Below are 24,845 nucleotides of genomic sequence, written 5' to 3'. Positions count from 1 at the left end.
GAGGGACTTAACATGTGACATCGATTGTAGATCTCCATCTAAGAAAGACGCTGAAACATCTACACATTGTTAGTAACATCTTAGACAACATCAGTGCTCTAGAAGCATGGAAGTTCCATGCACAGAATGAAGCATGATCAAGCATGCCCCACCCCACAGTAATAGTGCTACTACCCCATCGTAAAGGATGAAGGCACCATCAGTGTTGTGCCAAAATACATACATGCTTGTTTCCATACAACACACAAAAATATGTGCCCACATTCATACATTTAAAAACATATATGTGTCTACACCTTTGCATGCACGCGTGCGCGCGCGCACGCACGCACACACACACACACACACACACACACACACACACACAAAGAGAGAGAGAGAATTATAGTTTGAAATTAAAATAGATGTATAATAAATTGGCAAAACAAGAAATTAAAAAGAAACAAACAACGTTTGTGGCATTGGTATGCATGTGTATGGTATGCATGTTGTATGCAGAACTATGACTATAGTTGTGTGCATATTTTCATAAGTATCTATATGATATACCTAATATGTACAACCATATCTAACTGTATATACATGCGTATATAAATATAAAGATAAACTGGAATCCTAACTCCCAGACACCAGCCAAGGAGGCAGCAGAACTTTCCTAGTGGCCGGCTTAATGTGTTTGCTCTTTCCTGCCTTCAACTCTGAGTGCCTGTTATGTTTATTAACAGTATCATTCATTTGAAACAAAATTCTGCACAAATTTTTCACAATGCCCTTTAATATTAAAATATTCTCTAACTTTCAGAACCACAAGAAAACACTCTAAGGCAAAAAGCCACGAGTTGATCATGAAAAGTACCAGGGAAGGGCCAATGAGATGGGTAACTGGGTGGAAGGAAAGAGCTGACTCCTCCTAATTTGTTCATTGACCTCCATATGAACAGAATGACAAAATGGCATGGCATATATTGCATGTTCATTCTCTCTTTATCGTACGTATGTATTTATTTCCTCATCTCTAAATAAGTAAATAGATAAATGTTATTATTTTAAATATTAATCAGAAAATATCTATACACTCATCATATGAAATACTTAATTTTTAAAAATAATGAAAAAATTCTCATGCAGCTCACAACTGTTTGTAACTCCAGGACCAGAGGTTTCGACACCCTCACACAGGCATACATGAAGGCAAAACTCCAATGCACATAAAATAATGAATAAACAATTAAATATTTGTAGGAGTTAGTGGGGTCAGTAGCCCCACAAGCATCCCACAGAACTAAATAACCTAGGCTCATAATGATTCAGAGACTGAACCACCAATCAGGGAGTATGCATGGGACTGACCTATGTCCTCTGCATATATTTTATAGTTGTATAACTTGGTCTTCTTTTGAGACACCTAACAGTGGGAGCGGATCTTGTCTCTAATGCCTGCTTTTGGGACCCATTCCTCCTACTGAATTGCTATGTCCTGCCTTAATGTAAGAAGTCATGCCTAGTCTCACCACAACATGATATAACGTGGCAGGCAGATATGCACAGGAGGCCTGATCATTTTTGAAGAGAAAAAAGAAAAGGAGGAATGGATGGGGAGCAGGAAGAGTAGAGTTTGGGGGAAGAACTGAGAGGAGAGGATGGAGGGAAATTTTGGTTAGGATGTAAAAACAAAAATAAACAAATAAATAAAACCAAATTTATTCCAAAAGAGGGAGAATATTGATGGTTATCATATTTAAATTTGAGATACTAAAAGAATGTCCCTCCAGGGACATTGCCTCTTATTCTAACTTTATAATGTGTTTGCAGTTGTACAGGGATTGCTGGGGATGACTTTCTGTATGCTGTGAATGTGTTGCTCTGAGAGACTTATAAATAAACGCTGGTTGGACAGTAGCCAGGAAAGGAGTATAGTATTGGCAGGATAAGCAGAGAGGAGAATGCTGGGAGTGGAAGGCTGAGTCAAGAGAAGCCACTGCCACCATGAGAAGTAAGATGTAAAGTACCGGTAAGCCACAAGCCACTTGGCAACTTATAGATTAATAGAAATGGGTGAATTTAAGATTTAAGAACTAGATAGCAAGAAGCCTGCCGCGGCCATACAGTTTATAATTAATATAAGTCTCTGTGTGTTTACTTGAGTCTGAGCTGCTGAAGGAGCTGGGTGGACACAGGAAAACTCCAACTACAAGGGATAATTAAATCATGTTAGACATAATTTTGAGCTGTTCTAATACATAATGTGTTTGTGTTATACTTGGAATAATAATATCTTGTTTAGGCAATATTAAGACCTGGTTATTGTTTTACATTTAGAAATTAATCATGACATCAAAAGATATAATTATGTGTCAAATTGACAAGGGTGCAATTGTGATAGCTATTTTTGTTTGTCAATTTTATTACATGTGAATTTTATTAAAACCCCAAAATGGAGGGGCATGCCTGTGAGGTGTTTTTGCTTAATTTGAAGAGAGAAGATCCACATGTAATCCTGATCTTTGCATTAGAAAGACATTCCCTTAATCTGGATATTGATGAGGAAAGAAACACCTATAACTCAGATGTTTTGAGCCCCAAATCCCCACCTGTAATCTTAGCCAGGCCTTGTGCTGGAAGCCCATATAACGAAATGGAAGAAGGGAGTTTTGCTCCTTAGCTGCTTGCTCTCACCTTGCTAGCAAGTCCATGCCTTCACTGCCATGTGAGCCAATTTCCTTGTGACTCCAGACTATACTGCTGATGGGCTGAGACATCAAGCATAGTGGACTGTGCAAGTATTGGATTTGAGGACTTTGCCATTATAGCCAGCCAATGTTCAATTAGCTGGACCACAGCCTCTAAGTCATTCTAAAACATAGCCTTTTGTATATATAGAAATTCATTCTGTTACCCCATAAAACCCTGACCAGTGCACCAGACAGGTATAGAATTTTTAGAGTAGTTTGGGCCTGACAATAGCTCTGAGTCCCATGGCTGGGAAATCCTTGTGCAACTCAAGATTCCTGGAACTTACTGAGATACATCAAAACCTATGAGTTCAGGGTTTACAGGAGTGTGAAACCTCACCTGCCTAAAGAAGAGGCTCAGAGTGAAGTTTGAAATTGCATTTTATTCATAAAAATACATTCATTTTATTCAATGGGGGCTTTTAAAACAGCAGTCCTAAAAATAATGTATAGCCTTAGCAAACTATTAAAAGAATGACAAGAATAAAAGAAATAACAACAATTAACAAAACCTTAAACCAAAATGAAGAAAACCAAAATCCAAAGCATAAAAATACCAACATATAAACAAAAAAATTAAGCAAATTTCAGGATCAAGTGGTATTTCATTATGGAAGATCAAATGAGGTGAGGAACTGTCTTATTCTCTGCAGTGAATTATCTTCAGCAAAACTTGCACATGACATGGCTTCAAGTCAGCTTGCACAAGTCAGCTTCAGCACTGCACTGGAGAGAATCTTATGCTTTTGGGTGTGGTCTGTCTGGATGGCAGTGTGATGTTAACACAGTCTTCCTTGTCAGATTTCCCATCACATATGCAGTCAGCTTGTCAAAGCCCTTGATAGGAAGCTGACAGAAGAACTCTTGCTCACCCACATGTCCTCTTCATTTTGTTTTGCCCCTCACTGGGGCCATGTGCTGATGGATGTCACAGTTCTTAGTAATTTGTGTTGTGTCCTCTGAATCTCAGACTATTTGTGATACAATCTTTTCTCTGGGAATAGTGACCCACAGAGGTGAATCAGATTGTGGCTGGATGGCCTGATGGTAGGTTGATATTTGCCTCACTAGTGAGTTCACAGCTGAAAAGAGGTGGCATTTTCTGAGGAGGTCGTGAATCTGGAGTGTAGAATATCATGTCTTACAGGTGTCTCTGGCTTCTTCCAGCCTCCTCGGTTTTCTGAAGAGGTCCTGTTAGGGAAAATCAGCAAAGAAAATATGATTCAGAAACAGTTTTTCTGTGCCACTGTCAAGAACAATCAGGGCCTATTCATCCCTAGTAAACAAAATTTAAGGAAGAAAACATACCCCATGAACACCCTGGCTGCTGGGGATGGGGCTCAATGGTGGCTTACTTGCCTGGAACATAGTGTTTCTGCACCACCAGCTCCTTCTGCAGGAGGCTCTCTTCCTGGGCTGTGGTCTGCTCCAGTTCCTGCTGGAGGTTTTCAAACCTAGGGGAGGAAGGCAGCTGGGGCATAAGCCTGGTGGGGACCTGCCACGTCAGCTTTTGAGACCCCACCAGCTCTACTCTGCTAGACAATTGAGCATTACCTTTCATCTGAGTTCATTCCTTGCTTCCCCAAGGGAAAAGGGTCAGAGAGCACCTGGGCAGGATTTTTTTCTCAGCTTTTAAAAACTGCTAGAAGTTGAACTGATAAGTACATACTGTGCTGGATTAGAAAAAAAACAGCATATTTCTCCAAAGACATCATTTTGGAGAAATATTAGTATGTTAAAGTCTTAGGCACAGTTCAGGAAAGATATCCCTGGCCTTGATTAGATACCAGATGAATGTGAACCTCTTGGAAAACTCTATGCCTGCCCTCTAGTGGATCCTACACAGCAGTGCAGAAAAGGCTCTGTTTATTCCTACACCTTAGATCCCTGCATGGGATTAACTTGTCAGCTCCTACTCTGTTTATGACCAAGAGTAAATCTTCTCATGAGAAAGTGATAAACACTGCAGAGAGCCTGCAATCAGCAGGAGTGTGCTGTATGCAAATCTGCAAAGGGTGGACACTTCTCTCTAAACGTGATGTTCCTGATGGAAAAAAATAGGGTACACACTTTCCTTCATGATCAATGATGCTCCTTTCCACGTTTCTGGCGGCCATGTGAATATTTGTGGGGAGATCTAATCTAAGAGATGAGATACTAGAGCATATAAGAGTTCTCAGAAAGGAAGAAGGGGACACAATCCCCATAAGACCAATGAGAGAGCATATTGCTTCCTGTTGACTGAGTCAGCAAAGACACTCTGAGTGGTTCTTTCCCTGGGGTGGCTGGCAGCTTTGCCAATTGACAAAACTCAAAGAGGACGGAGATCCAGGTACAGCGGACCCACTTGGATCCACCTTCTTCTGGAAGCCTGGGCTCCTACCTCATCTGGGACACAGTGAAGTGATGGTGCAGCTTTACTGCCAAGTCCCTTTGCCTGGTGAGCAGCTCCTTCTTCTTCATCAGGGAGTGAAGTTTTTCCTGAAGTCTTTGATGTTCCTGTTCATTAGAAGATTGTGTTTTTAGGGAAGGTTGTCCTCACCATGCACATAAACATGCATTCTCTCTCTCTCTCTCTCTCTCTCTCTCTCTCTCTCTCTCTCTCTCTCTCTCTCACACACACACATGTATATGGATGCACACATACAAGCACACTACATTCCATCCACACTTTGTTTCCCAGATAACTCTTATGTAAGAAGAGATCACCTGGGATACTATGGAGAACAAAGTTACCTTTCATTAACCTACACCCTCTCTACCCATATTCCTGCCCAGAGCCAGGAAACTCAGGATGCTGTGAGCACAGGGATGTGGAGAAGATTGTGTACTTTTACTCGGCTTTGATAATTTTTCAGTTTATTTTTAGTTTATATGTGCAGATGTACAGCCTGCTTGTGTGTCTGTATAACATGTGCATGCCTGCTGACCTGGGAGAAGAATTCAGTGGGTAGATAAGTCAATGCAGTGCTTGCCTTGAAAACCTGTACACAGACAGGTGAACACCAGCGTTCCTTGATCTGTAATCTAAGCTCTCCTAGCAAGTTCCCCAGTCTGTGCATTGAAGGCTTAGTTCCCCAGCGCAGGACCACTGGATGGCAGTGGACCAGCCCCTTGCTCTCACTCAGTGCTTCCCTGTGCCTCCAAGGAGGGCAGCTTCCTCCTAATGAAGCTCTCTATACCACAGGTTGCCTCCATTTAGGTCCAAAAGAATGAGCTCAGAAAACTAGAAAATCTCTACAATCCGGAGTCCATAGTAACCTTTCCCCCAAGTAAGTTGATTGTGTCAGGGATTTCTTTGAGTAACAGAAGGTTGACTAACTCACAGCCAAATGACTGCATATATTATTCCATACTTAACAATATCCCATGGACCACATTGTATGTTTGCACTCATCAGTGATGGGTATCTGAATAGTTTCTCGTTGGGCTGTTCTGATGAGTCCTGCTGTATCCCTGTTGTCCCCTATTCTCTGTGGACACCACTTTCCATTCTGGAATCAATGCTCCACCCAAAGTCTGCAGTTCCACTTTCTGAATAATTGTACATAGCTTCTCACAGAGCTGCACCATTTTACACTACTAGCAATGTCTGAGAGTTCTCATTTCTCCCACCTCTCCATCAGGCTGATTTTAACTCAGTATGAAGAAGTTTGGAATAAAAGCAGTTTCTGAGTGCTGCATCTGCATGGACGGGTACTTGAATGGAATGGGTACTTGAGAGCCTAAGCAGTGCCCTGAGACAGCCTCTCCTCACACCTCAGCATAGCTGTGGGACTTCTGCTGGGCTGGGATGCCTCCACATGCCCCTCTACAGTTCAGAATTTCTCTGAGAATAAAGTCAAGGCCAGCTCCAAGGACCAGGTTAGCTGAACCAAGGTTAGGCAAAGGTGAAAGGAAAATGGCAGCAGGCGATGTGGAGAAGAATAAAACAGGATGCAAGGAAGTCATCAGTTGCCAGCCTCCTTTCACCCAGAGCAGAGAGGGACACAAACCTTTCCGGCCTCTCAGTAACCTCTCTCTCACCTTCATGAACCCCATTACTTTGGTTTTCTCCAGAGGATTTCTTTTCAGATAAATAATTCTGCCTCTACAAATACCTGAAAAACTTTTAGCTTGCATCAATTTGATGTTTTTGGTTTTAGTTAGCTTTGTGGACATGCAAAAGGATGGGCAGCTCTGTCTGTTCTTTGACGGAGGCAAAGTGGTACTAACCAGATTAGGCACAGTACTTTCTCATTGAAATCCATCTCCATCATTCTTAAAGATGTTCCATTGTTCCATGAGAGAGTGAACATACACATAGATGCTCAAACACACATTCTCATTCCACAAAGATACACATAGAGACAACACACACACACACACACACACACACACACACACACACACACACACACACACCTTTCTTGAAACCAGAAAGGCAAGGTAGAAGACTAGAATGTTGCAGCACCTTTTCTACTCCAGGGGGTGGTAGTGGGTCCTCCCTGCTGTCTACAAGCTTTTTAGACCCAGCTAAGCTCTTCTGCCCTGGCCTGAAGTTATTTCCCTTCCTAGGGAAGTTCTTATCACCAGACTCACGGATCATACAGAGAAGTAACAACCTCTGCACAACTGAGTTGGAGCACACAAAACCAAGTGCTGGGGAAGAAGGCGGGACATGAATCCTCCTGATAGATTTAAGTTGACCCATTATAGTCTCCTTACTAAACTAACCTAGAATCCTCTACAGAAGACATCAACAGCACCAGAGTCTAGAAGTCACCCATTGTCATTACCCAACAACTTTTGACCAGATTACAGTGCACATTATATGAAAACAGCCCCAGGCCAGTCAGTGGAAGGCTACTTAGGTCATCCCCAGCACTTTCTTAAATGCAGCACTCTATACAACTATGAGTTGGACTCTGTCCTAAGAGTGAGCTTCAAAATATCAGGTTTCATGTTGTGAAGCCAGTAGACAAAACAGACCTTTCCTGGGAAGTAACCTCTATGGTGTGAAAGAAAAGAAGTCTACTTTTTTATTTTTAAAAGTAGCCCCATTGTTTGATTTTTGTTATTTATTATAAGACACATTAATTCCAAAGTAATAAAAATGTTTAAAAATGAAGAGAAACCAACAAGTCAGTTCTCTTTCTGACCAAATAAACCATTTAGCAATGAAATGAGAAAGAAAATGACAGGATGCTCTACTGTGAGGAGACAGGAGATCCAAAGATCTGTGGCTATCCAGCTTAGCCAGAACAGAAATTTTCAGGTTGAGTGAGAAACTCGCGCTGAAGGGAATAAGGGAGAAAGCAACAGAGGACACTCAATGCCATCATCAGACCTTCTAAAACACTCACAGATGTATGTGCCCTCACACAGGCATACCTACACACAGACACAAATCCCTCAAATCATCAGTGATCAGAACGTAATGAGGAGGACATGACACTGGATGAGGATGACATTGCCAGTTGGTTTTAGACTCCTCACACTAGCTGTTATAAGTGAGCCCCACAGTTCTGCATCATTTTGGACTAAAAATGCATGGAGAAACATGCTATGTCTCTGCAGGCTATGTTGATGCAGTTGGCTCAAAACTGTCATCCTGACCCCCTCATTTCATAAGCCCTTGCCACATCCCTGGTCATCCAGTGAGCTTCAGAATGTTAGATCCAGGATGGGAGAACGGGCCAATGCCACTCACAGCAAACAGTATTGAGAAGCTGTTAATTTAGTTTTTTTCACTGTGAACCAACAGCTTGGCCAGGTAAAGAGAACACCATGGCAGTCTGGGAACAAGAGTGTAAAATGTCATATGATACCCAAAATGATGTCTATGAGTCCCGGTCATTTGGCTTTTTCATGGGGTGTTCCTCCTTTCATGCTGTGTCTGCTCTGATCTCACATGACCCCTGCCAAGCAAATGCGACCCAGACCCTTGACCTGACTCACTCAGATCTCTGTGGCCCCCATATAGCACGGCTCCTCCCATACTGACATACAGGTGAGTGGTATGTGATTGACCCGTCTCCCTCAATGTACTGCAGTTTCCAGCAGAGCAGAAGGATTTACTTGCTCTAAGAGGCTAACTCCCAGAAAGACTTGTGAATGATCACAGAAGTGAAGTAACTATTGGATGGGATGGGTCAGTTGGGTAAGTGAGTACATGGTTACATGAGTGTGTGTGTATGTGTGTGTATGGTCAGACTGGTGGCCAGGTTGGCCCTGCTGCTTCAACCTACCTGCAGCTGCCTTGTCCAGAGGTCATAAATCTTCTCATGGGCGTCTTCACAGAGCCTCTTTGCCTCCTCACAAGACTCTTGTAATAAAATCTGCTCCTCCTGCAATTTTTCTTGTCCTCTAGCAACATTCTCACTTTTTCCTTCAGCTGAGTCTGTTCACTCAGGTGCTGACTGTAGAGGGTGCTGAAATATCACCAAAAATGATGAGCTCCACCTCCATCTGCCACACCTGCCTCCTAATACCATGATTCCTGAAAGATCCAATGTCCCCATCCCCAACAGCCCTGCGCTGGAACCCACATTAGCCATGGCAGCATCACTCAGACTCAACAACAGTATTGCCATGCATGAGGCACTCCATGAACTCCCAAGGGGATTCCACTGAGGCACCAGGGTGAGCACAAAGACTGAGAACAGTGATGCTCAAAGTGGAGCTCCCTGGTCTCAGCACTTATATCACCTGAAATCTTTAAAACAGGCAAATCCTCAGGCCTACTATCAATCTCTACACAGACAACACACAACACACACACACACACACACACACACACACACACACACACACACACACACACTGTAAGGGAGCCAGGGAGCCTCTCAGAGACAGCACAGAACAAACTGAGACACCAAATCCTTAGCACAAAGATATATTTCTCCAGCAGGGCAAGCTTGGCACTGGGAGCCTGCCTTTGGATCAGGCAAAAGCAGAGTACACACAGCAGTCTTTTTTCAGCAGTGGGATTTTAAATAGAAAGTTTGAGTCTGTGCTAGGGTGAGTTGCTGAGATCTGATTGGACAGGTTGGCAAGTGTAGCCGAGGAATATATTTTGATGGTGGGACTTTGATGTTTAGTTTCAAGAATGAGTCAGTGTTCACAAAAGGGAATGAATTTGGGAACTAAATTTAGGAATGTAATCTAGTGGTTTATCAAGGGAGAGGGAAGTGAAAAGGGCAAAACCTGAAACTGCCATGATTGTGATGTTTGGACCCCTTAGAGGGCAATTCACATGCACAGAAACCCATACACAATTAGGATGTCAAGAAATGTAGGTAGGTTGCATTGTCTCACAGTATAAGGAACAAGACCAGAGAGGAGCAGGGATGGACTCCAGGCCTTCCAGTCACACACACAGAAGGACCAAGTAGAACCACCAGGCCGTTCAAGCTGCTCCCAGAGCAACAAGCAAAAGTAAATATCTTGTCAAATACAGAGACTCAGGTTAAACTCAGAGCACCCAGTAACTCCTACAAGCCAACACCTGCCAAAGCCTTTTGAAATGCATGTTGTGATCTTACACCCTACTGCCCTTCTCTGTGGATTGTGATTCATGCCACAGGCTCTGGTTTACATTAGGAGGAATCAGAACAGCCTGTGTCCCATCTCACTCCTACAGGCTTCAGTTCTGCCTCTCAGATGCATTCAGGAAATTTTTTTTTGTGCAGATCACCCTGGAAGTTCAGCTTCCAGTGACCCAAGGACTGCTGGAATTGACACAGTAGGGTCAAAACATTCTCCAGAAAACAGGGCATGATGAATACCTGTTGTTCAACTCATTGTTGTAATGGGCCAGGAATTCACGCAGTTTATTCCTGTCATTGGTCATTATCTGTAGCTGAAGTTTCAGTTTTTCCACCTGGTTCAGCTGCTGCTCCTGCTCAGTGAGGAAGAAGGGTGTGAATGATGCCTTCCTTGCAGTCCCTGTAGGTACATAAACACAAATGAATTTCTACAGATGAATGGCATACGCCAAGAAGATCATTTGGTGTCCCAAGAGGAGGCCTGAGGAAGAGGAAATGCATGGAACCCAGTGAAGCCCTCAAAGATCAGCTCAGCTCTCTTTAAGCTGGGCCTCATAAGCCATGTGTCTGTCTCCCATCCCCATGGCTAGATATATGCCTCAGCCCCTGCTGCTGCCCCACTGGCCCTGAAAGACATAAGCAAGGCCAGCCATGTTGGTTTGGAATTGTCAGCTCTTACCTGATGTGTGGTATTGTGTTCCCCAAAATATTGTGTACCATAATAAACTTATCTGGGTTCAAAGAACGGACAGCCACTAGATACAGTGGCTAGAAAGTAGTGGAATTCACTCCTTTAATCCTAATGTTCCAGAGGCAGAAATCCCTCTGGATCTCTGTGAATTCAAGGCCACATTGGAAACAGCCAGGCATGGTGACTCACGCCTTTAATCCTAGGGAGTGATGGCAGGAAGTAGAAAGGTATATAAGGCATAAGGACCAGAAACTAGAAGCTTTTGGCTGGTTAAGCACTCAGGCTTTTGAGCAGCAATTCAGCTGAGAGCCATTGGTATAAGCACACAGAAGCTTCAAGTCTGAGGAAACAGGATCAGCTGAGGAACTGTAGAGGTGAGGAAGCTGTGGCTTGTTCTGCTTCTCTGATCTTCCAGCATTTACCCCAATACCTGGCTCAGGTTTGAGTTTATTAATAAGAATTGTAAGACTCATGCTACACTGATGTGATGCAAGATGTCCAGGAGTCTCTACTGCTTTTCACCTCCCAGCCCTGATAACCTGTGTCCACGACTAATAGGAAGTGAATGTCTCAGACCTGGGTATGGGGATGGAAAGTTTCCCTCCTTGGTATTTACATCAGATATAAAGTGCAACAACATCCCATTCTAATACCACATTAGTGGTTCTGGGCCTCCTGTTGCATTCTTTGCCACTCAGAATGAACTGAAGGAGGTCACAGCACAGCAGCTGCAGCCTTGACCATTCCTGGCCCTCTGCCAACTAACCATCAGGAATCCTCCACCTTTGATCTGCTCTTTAGGAACCCGGATAAGCAGCATAGGCCCATTGCTTCAAGATCACAGCTACTGGACCCCATTACTAGAAGGTCTTTTTCTAGCCTCACCTCCTCCTTAGGAAAGCCTCCTTAGGGCTCTCTCTGCCAATCAGTGTGATCAGTCATGCCAATATGTCAGTTGGTGAACTCTATAAGCACTTAGTGAATGCCTCAAAGGCAGTTGGCATTGCCACAACACTGGTGATTTCACAGAAGTTGCCAAGGGCTCTCCAGGATACAATAGAATTTCCAGAGAATGGACTGTTAGGGCCACTGCCAATGGTCATCACCTATCTGATAGCAAACTCTTCCCAAATTCACCAATAGCCAAGCTGCCCTTTCCAGGAGCCTTTCCTGAGACACAGGGGAAGGCCTTTCAGCACCTCCTCCTTCCAATCTGGAGATCTCTCTGATTCATTAGAATCTAGTTCATTCTAATTCAATAGTTTATCATGTGTGGAGAGCAAGACTCATTTTCTAAACACTGCCCAGGAATGGCTCCTCTCATCCTGATAATCACCAGCTAATAAAATGAGAAATTAAAGATGCTAAGAAATTAGCTCAGGATTATGGGGAAAGAAGGTCAGTTCCATGAGATGAACAAGCACATTAAAGAAAATCCACAGGGCATTTACACTGAATGGGAATGGTGGAGGATTATGTGGGTCCTGTCAAAACAATGATAAGTCATATAGTAAATGCTGGAACTTTTGCCAAAACCTCCAGCAGAATACATTCCAACCATCATGATGTTAGCAAAGGTGTTATCAACCATTGAAAGGTATGACTGAAAATACCTAAAGACTGGGCATCCCCAGGTGAGCCGTCAGACACCAAGAACAAATACTTACAGGAAGAGTGATGTCCCAGTCCTGCACTCAAGGTAGAGGAAAGAGGACTGGCTTGTGAGAGGGCAGCAACTCAGAAACCTTAGGGGTCACTGACATGCGGCAATACTTGGTGGCTCCTGCCCTGCCAGTGGTTGTTATTTAAAATGTGAGACTCTCTAGATCTGGCCAGGGGACTTTACTCTCCCTGTTATTAGTGACACACACCAAAAGAAATCCAGTGTGGGTGAAGTGCAAGACTGGAACTGAAACCTCTTTAGTCCCTCTGTGCTTCCTTCCCACTCAGAGTGAAAGCAGAGGGCCCTAAACAGAGCAGCTGCAGCCTTGACCATCCCTGGCTCTTTGCCAAACTAACCATGGAAAATTCTCAACTCTGGGTCTGCTCTTGAAGAACTCAAAGGACAAGGATAGGCCCATTGCTTCTCAGAAACTCTCCCCTCTTGAGCCCCACTCCTGGAAGGATCAGCTGAAGCCTTCCTCCTTCAGGAAACTCCCCATCCCTTCCCCAGGACTCACTGTGCTTTCCGCAGAACCATGGAGACTAAAGGCCATCTTCCTTCTGCCTCCCTCTGATCTCCCTGTGCTCGCCATCCTGTCTCCCAAGAATCCTGTTCAATCTAGTCAGCATGTCTGTAGGTGAAACATGAGACACTGCACCAATGCCCCAATGACAGTTGGTGTTACCACAACACTGGTGACATCACATGGAATGCCAGGGCTCTCCAGGAGACAGTAGAATGTCCATGTGCTGATGTCACATGGTCTAGCTGTTACATCCCTGTTACCTACCTCACCCAAAGTGACTGGAAACCAAGCTGCCATTTCCCTGAAAAGCACCACAAAATATCCCAACATATCTTGCAGGAAATTATCTCTTCTTTTCAGTTATCATTCATGTTCTATTTCAAGAAAACCAGAGGCAGATTGCTTGTCATTTTCTGATTTCTTTTATACAATATTAATGAATGTGCTTATTTCCTGAGAGGCCTGGAGCAATATACATGTGTTTTCTTTTAATTTGGTCTACATGATGATTATGTGAATATGTGTGTACAGTGTAGCACATTTTAATGGCAGCAAAATATATGGCGTCAAGGATACAATATGTCTAGTTTTTCTATTATGTAGCGGGTATCCATGGAGTAGGCTATTCCATCCACATCCAAGGTGTCATCCTCCTGTGTAGCCCTGAGACCCATGTCTGGGAAATCCTTATGCAGCCAAAGCTTCCTGAAACTTACTGAGATAAATCCAAGCCTGTGAGTTCTGGGATTACAGAGTGTGAAACCTCATCTGACTAAAGAAGAGTCTCAGAGTGAAATTTGAAATTGGATTTTGTTCATAAAAATACATTCATTTTACTCAATGGGGGATTTCAAAAACAGCCGTCCTTATATACAATGTAACGCGTTAGCAAACTATTAAAACAGTGACAAGAGTAAACGAAATAACAATTAACAAAACCTTAAACCAAAATGAAGAAAACCAAAATCCAAAGCATAAATATCCCAACATATAACAAGAAAATTAAGCAAATTTCAGGATCCTTTGGAATTTCATTATGGGAGAGCAAATGACAATAGGAACTGTCTTATTCTCTGCAGTGAATTATATTTAGCAACACTTGCCCATGACATGGCGTCAGCTTCAGCACTGCAGTAGAGAGAATCTTATGCTTTTGGGTGTGGTCTGTCTGGATGGCAGTGTGATGTTAACGCATTCTTCCTTGTCAGATTTCCATCACATATGGAGTCAGCTTGTCAAAGCCCTTGATAGGAAGCTGACAGAAGAACTCTTGCTCACCAACATGTCCTCTCCATGTTGTTTTGCCCCTCACTGGGGCCATGTGCTGATGGATGTCACAGTTCTTAGTAATTTGTGTTGTGTCCTCTGAATCTCAGACTATTTGTGATACAATCTTTTGTCTGGGAATAGTGAGTCAATGGATGTATATCAGATTGTGGCTGGATGGCCTGATGGTAGGTTGATATTTGCCTCACTAGTGAGTTCACAGCTGAAAAGAGGTGCCATTTTCTGAGGAGGCCGTGAACCTGGAGTGTAGAATGTCATGTCTTCAAGGTGTCTCTGGCTTCTTCCAGCCTCCTCAGTTTTCCTAAGAGGTGCTGTCAGGCAAAATTGGTAAAGAAAATAGGATTTAGAATCAGTTTTGTTGTGAAACTGGCAAGAAAAATCAGAGCCTATTCATCTCCAATGAACAAAAGTTAAGGAATAAAACACTCCCCATGTACACCCTGGCTGCTAGGATGGGTCTCAATGGTGGCTTACTTGCCTGGAACATAGTGATTCTGCCCCAGCAGCTCCATCTGCAGAAGGCTCTCTTCCTGGGCTGTGGTCTGCTCCAGTTCCTGCTGGAGGTTTTCAAACCTAGGGGAGGAAGGCAGCTGGGGCACAAGCCTGGTGGGGACCTGCCATGTCAGCTTTTGAGCCCCCACCAGCTCTACTCAGCTAGACAATCGAGCATTACCTTTCACCTGAGTTCATTCCCTGCTTCCCTAAGGGAAAAAGGTCAGAGAGCACCTGGGCAGGATTTTTTTTCTCAGCTTTTAAAAACTGCTAGAAGTTGAACTGGAATATACACACTTTGCTGGATTAGAAAAAAAAACAGCATATTTCTCCAACAGTCCAAAAACATCATTTTGGAGAAATATCAGTATGTCAAGGTGTGAGGCACAGGTCAGGAAAGATATCCCTGGCCTTGATTAGATCCAGGTGAATGTGAACATCCTGGAAAACTCTATGCCTGCCCTCTAGTGGAGCCTACACAGCAGTGCAGAGAAGGCTCAGGTTACTCCTACAGCTGAGAACCCTGCATGGGATTAACTTGTCAGCTCCTACTCTGTTTATGACCAGAGTAAATCTTCACATGAGAAACTGATAAACACTGCAGAGAGCCTGCAGTCAGCAGGAGTGTACTGTATGCAAATCTGCAAAGGATGGACACTTCTCTCTAAACGTGATGTTCCTGATGGAAAAGATGCAGGGGACACACTTTCCTTCATGATCAAAGATCCTCCTTTCCAGGTTTCTGGTTGCCATGGGAATATTTGTGGGGAGATCTAATCTAAGAGATGAGATACTCAGAGCATACTAGAGGTCTCAGAATGGAAAAAGGGGACACAGTCTTCATGAGACCAAGGAGAAGTGTATTGTTTCCTGGTCATAATTCCTGTTGACTGAGCCAGCAAAGACACTCTGAGGGGTTCTTTCCCTGACTGTGGCTGGCAGCTTTGCCAATTGACAAAACTCAAAGAGGACAGAGATCCAGGTACAGCGGACCCACTTGGATCGACCTGCTTCTGGAAGCCTGGGCTCCTACCTCATCTGGGACACAATGAAGTGATGCTGCAGCTTTACTGCCAAGTCCTTTTGCCGGGTGAACAGCTCCTTCTGCTTCATCAGGGACTGAAGATTTTCCTCAAGTCGTTGATGTTCCTGTTCATAAGAAGATTGTGTTTTTAGGGGAGGATTTCTGCACCTGTGTACATTCACATGCATGCTCTCTCTCTCTGTCTCTCTGTCTCTCTCTGTCTGTGTCTGTCTATCTGTCTATCTATCTATCTATCTATCTATCTATCTATCTATCTATCTATCTATCTATCTATGTATATATCTATCTATCTCTAGCACCCACATGTACATGGATGCACACATACAAGCACACTACATTCCATCCATGCTTAATTTCCCAGATAACACTAATGTAAGAAGAGATCACCTGGGATACTATGGAGAAGAAAGTTACCTTTCATTAACATATACCCTCTCTACCCATATTCCAGCCCAGAGGCAGGAATCACAGGATGCTCTGAGCACAGGGATGTGGAGATGATTGTGTACTTTTACTCGGTTTTGATAATTTTTCATTTTATTTTTAGTTTATATGTACAGGTATTCAGGCTGCTTGTCTGTCTGTATAACATGTGCATGCCTGGTGACCTGGGAGACGAATTCAGTGGGCAGATAAGTCAGTGTAGTGCTTGCCTTGAAAACCTGTACACAGACACGTGAACACCAGGGTTGCTTGTTCCCTAATCTAAACTCTCCTTGCAAGTTCCCCAGTCTGTGCATTGAAGGCTCAGTTCCCCAGCACAGGGCCACTGGATGGCAGTGGACCAGTCCCTTGCTCTCAATCAGTGCTTCCCAATGCCTCCAAGGAGGGCAGCGTCCTCCTAAAGAAGCTCTCTGTACCACAGGTTGCCTCCATTTAGGCCCAAAGAAAGGAGCTCGGAAAACTAAAGAATCTCTACAATCCGGAAACTGTATTAAACTTTCCTCCAAGTAAGTTGATTGTGTCAGGGATTTCTTTGAGTAACAGAAGGTTGACTAACTCATGGCCAAATGATTGCATTTATAATTCCATACTTAACAATATCCCATGGACCACATTGTATGTTTGCACTCATCAGTGGTGGGTATCTGAATAGTTTCTCGTTGGGCTGTTCTGATGAGTCCTGCTGTATCCCTGTTGTCCCCTATTTTCTGTGGACACCACTTTCCATTCTGGAATCAATGCTCCACCCGAAGACTGCAGTTCAACTTTCTGAATAATTGCACATAGCTCCTTAAAGGGCTGCACCATTTTACACTACTAGCAATGTCTGAGAGATCTCACTTCTCCCAACTCTCCATCAGGCAGATTTTATCTCATGATGAAGAAGTTTGGAATAAAAGCAGATTCTGAGTGCTGCAGACACAACATGGAGTGGGTACTTGAGAGTATGATGAGCCTAAGCAGTGCCCTGAGACAGCCTCTCCTCACACTTCAGCATAGCTCTGGGACTTCTGCTGGGCTGGAATGCAGCCACATGCCTCTCTGCAGTTCAGAATTTCTCTGAGAATAAAGTCCAGGCCAGCTCCTAGGATAGGTTAGCTGAACCAAGGTTAGGCAAAGGTGAAAGGAAAATGGTAGCAGGCGATGAGGAGAACAAAACAGGATGCAGGGAAGTCGTCAGTGGTCAGCCTCCTTTCACCCAGAGCAGAGAAGGACACAAACCCTCAGGCAGCCTTTCAACCTCTCATTAGCCTCTTTCTCACTTCATGGACCCCATTACTTTGTTTTTCTCCAGAGAATTTCTTTGCAGAAAAATGATTCTGCCCCTACAAATACATGAAAAACTTTTAGTTTGTATCAATTTTATGTCTTTTATTGTAGTTAGCTGTATGAAAATGCCAAAGGATGGGCAACTCCATCTGTTCTTTGACGGAGGCAAAGTGGTACTAACAAGATTAGGCACAGTACTTTCTCACTGAAATCCATCTCCGTCATTCTTAAAGATGTTCCATTGTTCCATGAGAGAGTGAACATACACATAGAGGCTCAAACACACATTCTCATTCCCCAAAGATACATATAAAACACACACACACACACACACACACACACACACACACACACACACACACACACACACACTTTCTTGAATCCAGAAAGACAAGGGAGAAGACAAGAATGTTGCAGAACCTTTTCTATTCCAGGGGGAGGTAGTGGGTCCTCCCTGCTGTCTACAAGCCTCTTCTGCCCTGGCCTGAAGTTATTTCCCTTCCTAGGGAAGTTCTTATCACCAGACTCACTAATCATACAGAGAAGTAACAACCTCTGCACAACTGAGTTGGACCACACAGGACCACTTGTCAGAGGAAAAGGGCAGGACATGAAGCCTCCTGATAGATTTAAGTTGAACCATCATAGTCTCCTCACTAAACTTACCTAACTCCTTCACAGAGGACATTGACAGCACCAGAGAATGAAGTCACCCATTGTCATTACCCAACAACTTTTGACCAGATCACAGTGCACATTATATGAAAACAGTCCCAGGTCAGTCAGTAGAAGGTTACTTAGGTCATCCACAGCACTTTTCTAAAATGCAGCACTCCATTCAACTATCAGTTGGAATCTCTCCTTAGAAACAGACACATACATGATAGAGTGAGCATCAAAATGTCAGGTTCCATGTTGTAAAGCCAATAGACAAACCAAACCTTTCCTGGGAAGTTACCTCTATGCCGTGAAAGAAAAGAAGTCTACTTTTTATTTTTAAAATAGCTCCATTGTTTGATTTTCGTTATTACAAGACACATTAATTCCAAAGTAATAAAAATATTTTAAAATTAAGAGAAACCAAGAAGTCAGTTCTCTTTCTGACCAAATGAACCATTTAGCAACAAGATGAGACAGAAAAAGACAGGACGCTCTACTGTGAGGAGACAGGAGATCCAAAGATCTGTGGCTATCCAGCTTAGGCAGAACAGAAATTTTCAGTTTCAGTGAGAGACCCGGGCTGAAGGGAATAAGGGAGAAAGCAACAGAGGACACTCGATGTCATCATCAGACCTTCCAAAACACCCACAGATGTATGTGCACTCAGACAGGCATACTCACACACAGACAAACACCCCTCAAATCATCAGTGATCAGAATGCAGTGAGGAGGACATCACACTGGATGAGGATGACATTGCCAGTTGCATTAAGACTCCTCACACTAGCTGTTATAAGTGAGTCCCACAATTCTGCATCATTATGGACTAAAAGTGCCTGGGGAAGCATGCTGTGTCTCTGCAGGCTACATTGATGCAATTGGCTGAAATCTGCCACAGTGACCCCCGCCTGTCATTAGCCCTTGCCACATCCCTCGTCTTCCAGTGAGCTTCTGAACATAATATCCAGGATGGGAGAACTGGCTAATGCCACTTGCAGCAAACAGTACTGAAAAACTGTTTAGTTTCTGTCACTGTGAACAAAGAGCTTGGCCAGGTAAAGAGAACACCATGGCAGTCTGGGAACAAGAGGGTAAAATGCCATATGACACCCAAAAAGATGTGTATGAGCCCCAGTCATTTGGCTTTTTCAGGGGGCGTTCCTCCTTCCATCTGTGTCTGCCTCTGATTTCCCATGACCTCTGCCAAGCAAATGAGACCGAGACCCTTGACTTGACTCACTCAGATCTCTGTGGCTCCCATCATAGCATGGCTCCTCCCATACTGACATACAGGTGAGTGGTATATGATTGACCTGTCTCCCTCAATGGACTGCGGCTTCCAGCAGAGCAGTAGGGTTTGCTTGCTCTAAGAGGCTAACTCCCAGAAAGACTTGTGAATGATCACAGAAGTGAATTATTGGATGGGGTGGGTCAGTGGGGTATGTGTGTAGATGGTTACATGTGTGTGTGTGTATATGTTTGTGTATGGTCAGACAGGTGGCCAGGTTGGCACTGCTGCTTCAACCTACCTTAAGCTGCCTTGTCCAGAGGTCATAGATCTTCTCATGGGCTTCTTCACAGAGCCTCTTTGCCTCCTCATGGGACTCTTATAGTAAAATCTGCTCCCCCTGCAGCTTTTTCTTGTCTTCTAGCAACATTCTCACTTTTTCCTTTAGCTGAGTCTGTTCACTCAGGTGCTGACTGTAGAGGGTGCTGAAATATCACAAGAAATGATGAGCTCCACCTCCATCTGCCACTCCTGCCTCCTAATACCATGATTCCTGCAAGGTCCCATGTCCCCATCCCCAACAGCCCTGCGCTGGAACCCACATTATCCATGCCAGCACCACTCAGTTGCAGGCCAAAGCCAGAGAACATCCAAATTCCCAAAAGATTTATACTAATTCTGAAGACCCTGACAGCAAAAGGAATTCGTGTACCTCTGAAGACTGGATCTGCTACCTCCCTCACACACACACACCCTGGTACTTAAGTCTTCACAGTATTGGGAAAACATGAGCAGGTAGAGGGAAACCATGCTCTGAGGGAGACAGAAGACCCATCAGGAATACTTTCCATTTATATGTCCCATAAAAACCAGCTCTGTAAGCTCCTGCCAGAGCCACAGAAACCATGATGCAAACCACGTTTTCTGTCTAGAAGTTCCGGAAGCTGACAGGAAAATGTTGGGAGGGGCTCTCAGACTCTTCACACTTAGGAGAACTCAGTCTAGGAGGCACAAGTCCAAGAGATATAAGGCAGGCTGCTTTCTAAGAGGTAAACAGACTAGAACCACAGCCCTCACTTTGGTTCAAAGGTGGAGAAGGGAAGAAGATGCTGTAGGATGTCTTTCTGTATGCCGTGAATATGTATTGCTCCCATTGGTTAATAAATAAGCTGCTTTGGCCTATGGCAAGGCAGGAAGGAGCCAGGCAGGAAAATCTAGGAGAGACAGAGAAGAAAGGCAGAGGTGGAAGAGATGCCAGCTGCCACCAAGGAGCAATATGCCAGCAGCCTGGCATTCAGCAGCCATATGGGAAAACACAGATGAATAAAATTGGGTTAATTTAAGATGATAGAGCTAGCTAACCTGAAACTTAAGCCATTGGCCATACAGTTTGTAAGTAATGTGAGCCTCTGTGTGTTTATTGGGGCCATTTGGCGGCAGGAGGGACAGATTCCTCCTGACAGCAGGTCAGGCAGGACTGGAGATACTTCAGACAACAAGAAGCAGTCCTTACCAAGTTCTGGAGTACACCCAAGTCAGGCACTCACCTGTAGATTTTGGTCTTCTCACTCAGCTCTATGCACTTGTACAAGGCCTCACTAATCTCCTTGGGTAATTTCTTCACATCTGACATATCTTTCTTATGCTCTGTGTTCTGGATCTCATGCTCTGAATTCAGCCTTTGGTAGGGCATAGCCCCAGGAACAAAGAACCCTGTGATCATAGGCCTCAGGGACCCCATGAATTAAGGTTGTACTTTGCACTACCCTAGTATACTGGATGTCACACACTGCATCCTATGTACTGGGAACTCCTGATGTGCATTAGACTTGCTACCCTACCCCAGGACCAGGAGAGGCTGGGTGTCAACAGGGAGGGAGACAGGGCTCCATGATCTCCCTCAGTAGGCCCGGAGAGGTAGAGTAGATCTCTAAGAAGGTCCACCGTCATGGGCTTACCTGAAATCTGCAATGACATTTCCACTGTCATGAGAACAGAAATGCTTTGTCCTTACAAGGATACCCAGACTCATCATCAGTATTGCCATGCATGAGGCACACCATGAGGCTGACTATATAAACTCCCAAGGGAATTCCAATGAGGCACCAGGGTGAGCACAAAGACTGAGAACTGTGATGCTCAAAGTGGAGTTCCCTGGTCTCAGCACTTATATCACCTGAAATCTTTGAATCAGGCAAATCCTCAGGCCTACTATCAATCTCTAACTCACAAGATCTGAAGGGACCCCTTGCCCCCATACACACAAGTGTAAGGGAGCCTCTCAGAGACAGTACAGAACACACTGAGACACCAAATCCTTAGCACAAAGAGATTTATTTCTCCAGCAGGGCAAGCATGGCATTGGGAGCCTGCCTCTGGATCAGGCAAAGGCAGACAACACACAGCAGGCTTTTTTCAGCAGTGGGATTTTAAATAGAAAGATTAAGTCTCTGCTAGGATGAGTTGCTGAGATCTGATTGGTCAGGATGGCAAGTGTAGCCGAGAAATGAACTTTTATGGCTGGATTTTGATGTTTATTTTCAAGAATGAGTCGGTGTCCACAAAATGGAATGAACTCTGGAGACTAAATTAAGAAATGTAATCTAATGGTTTTTTCAAGGGAGAGGGAGGTGAAAAGGGCAAAACCTTCCACTGCCATGTTTGCAGTGTTTGGGCACCTTAGAGGGCAATTCACATGCACACAAACCCACACACCGTTAGGATGTCAGAGAAATGTATGTGGATGGCATTGTCTCCCAGTACAAGGAACAAGACCAGAGAGGAGCAGGGATGGACTCCAGGCCTTCCAGATACAAAGATGTACCAAGTTGGACCACCAGGCCCTTCAAACTGCTCCCAGAGCAACAAGCAAAAATAAATATCTTGTCAAATACAGAGACTCAGGTTAAACTCAGAGCACCCAACATCTCCTACAAGTCAACACCTGTCAAGGCCTCTTGAAATGCATGTTGTGATCTTACACCCTACTGCCCGTCTCTGTGGATTGTGATTCATGCCACAGGCTCTGGTTTTCATTAGGAGGAATCAGAACAGCCTGTGTCCCATCTCACTCCTACAGGCTTCAGTTCTGCCTCTCAGATGCATTCAGGAAAATTTGTTTGTGCAGGTCGCCCTGCAGGTGCAGCTTCCAGTGACCCAAGGACTGCTGGAATTGACACAGTAGGGTCAAGACATTCACCAGAGAACAGGGCATGATGAATACCTGTTGTTCAACTCATTGTTGTAATGGGCCAGGAATTCACGCAGTTCATTCCTGTCATTTGTCATCATCTGTAGGTGAAGTTTCAGTTTTTCCACCTGGTTCAGCTGCTCCTGCTCAGTGAGGAAGAAGGGTGTGGATGATGCCTTCCTAGCAGTCCCTGTAGGTACATAAACACAAGTGAATTTGTACAGATGAATGGCATAAGCCAAGAAGGTCATGTGGAGTCCCAAGAGGAGGCCTGAGGAAGAGGAAATGCATGGAACCCAGTGAAGCCCTCAAAGATCAGAGCAGCTATCCTTAAGCTGGGCCTCATAAGCCATGTGTCTGTCTCTAATCACTATGGCTAGATATATGCCTCAACCCCTACTGCAGGCCCACTGGCCCTGAAAGACATAAGCAAGGCCAGCCATGTTGGTTTGGAATTGTCAGCTTATACCTGATAGTTAGTGGTATTATGTTCTCCCAAATATTGTGCACCCTAATAAACTTATCTGGGTTCAGAGATCAGAGCAGCCACTAGATGTAGAGGCTAAAAGTGGTGGCACTCATGCCTTTAATCCTAGCATTCTAGAGGCAGAAATTCCTCTGGATATCTGTGAGTTCAAGGCCACAATGGAAACAGCCAGGCATGGTGACTCATGCCTTTAATCCCAGGGAGTGATGGCAGAAAGCAGAAAGGTATATAAAGCATGAGGACCAGAAACTAGAAGCTTTTGGCTGGTTAAGCCTTCAGGCTTTTGAGCAGCAGTTCAGCTGAGAGTCACTGGGATGAGAACACAGAAGCTTCAAGTCTGAGGAAACAGGATCAACTGAGGAACTGTCGAGGTGAAGAAGCTGTGGCTTGTTCTGCTTCTCTGATCTTCCAGAATTCATCCCAATACCTGGCTCAGGTTTGAGTTTATTAAAAAGAATTGTAAGATTCATGCTACACTGATGTGATGCAAGGAAGTCCAGGAGTCCCTACTGCTTTTCACCTCCCAGCCCTGATAACCTGTGTCCACGACTAAAAGGAACTGAATGTCTCAGACATGGGTACATGGATGGAAAATTTCCCTCCTTGGTATTTACATCAGATATAAAGTGCAACAACATCCCATTCTGATACCACATTAGTGGTTCTGGGCCTCCTGTTGCATTCTTTGCCACTCAGAATGAACTGAAGGAGGTCACAGCACAGCAGCTGCAGCCTTGACCATTCCTGGCCCTCTGCCAACTAACCATCAGGAATCCTCCACCTTGGATCTGTTCTTTAGGAACCTGGATAAGCAGCATAGGCCCATTGCTTCATGATCACAGCTACTGATCCCCATTACTAGAAAGTCCAGTTCTAGCCTCACCTCCTCCTTAGGAAACTAGGACTCTCTCTGCCAATCAGTGTGATCAGTCTTGCCAATATGTCAATTTGGTGAACATTATAAGCACTGACTGAATGTCTCAAGGGAAGTTGGCCTTGCCCGGACTCTGGTGATTTCACAGAAGATGCCACAGACTCTCCAGGATATAACAGAATTTCCAGAGAAAGGACTTTTAGGGCCACAGTCAATGGTCATCTCCTATCTGATAAAAAGCTGTTCCCCAATTCACCAATAGCCAAGATGCCCTTTCCAGGAGCCTTTCCTGAGACACAGGGGAAGGCCTTCAGCACCTCCTCCTTCTAATCCTGAGATCTCTTTGATTCATTAGAATCTAGTTCATTCTAATTCAATAGTTCATCATGTGTGGAAAGCAAGACTCATTTTCCACACATCGCCCAGGAATGGCTCTTCTCATCCTAATGATCCCCAACTAATGTGATGAGAAATTAAGGATGCTAAGAAATTAGCTCAGGACAATGCGGAGGGAAAATCAGTTCCATGAGTTGAACAAGCACATCAGAGAAGATCCACGGGGCTGTTACAATGTATGGTAGTAGTGGAGGATTATGTGGGTCCTGTCAGAACAATGATAACTCACACAGGTAATGATGAAACTTTTGCCAAAACTTCAGCAGAATAATTCCAGCCATCATGATGTTAGCAAAGGTGTTATCAACTACTGATTAAGTATGACTGAAAGT

The 24,845-nt window shown here is 44.2% G+C and overlaps 1 long non-coding RNA gene across 2 annotated transcripts; it reads right to left on the bottom strand.

The window, feature by feature from the left end:
* Positions 1 to 2,868: 2,868 nt before the first annotated feature.
* LOC121826737 (uncharacterized) lies at positions 2,869 to 13,269 on the bottom strand. Of its 2 annotated transcripts, XR_013047811.1 has the most exons (6): positions 13,133 to 13,269; positions 10,502 to 10,661; positions 8,963 to 9,145; positions 5,116 to 5,231; positions 4,092 to 4,186; positions 2,869 to 3,923 (listed from the first exon to the last, which is right to left on the bottom strand). It is a non-coding gene; the product is annotated as an uncharacterized LOC121826737 (long non-coding RNA). The 2 variants fall into 2 exon arrangements; XR_013047812.1 differs by lacking the exon at positions 13,133 to 13,269 and having other exon boundaries at positions 8,963 to 10,632.
* Positions 13,270 to 24,845: the final 11,576 nt, after the last annotated feature.

The sequence above is a fragment of the Peromyscus maniculatus genome, chromosome 23 (genome assembly GCF_049852395.1).
Source record: "Peromyscus maniculatus bairdii isolate BWxNUB_F1_BW_parent chromosome 23, HU_Pman_BW_mat_3.1, whole genome shotgun sequence".
In the NCBI taxonomy this organism is placed as follows: domain Eukaryota; kingdom Metazoa; phylum Chordata; class Mammalia; order Rodentia; family Cricetidae; genus Peromyscus; species Peromyscus maniculatus.
This window is presented reverse-complemented; position numbering and strand designations above follow the sequence as displayed.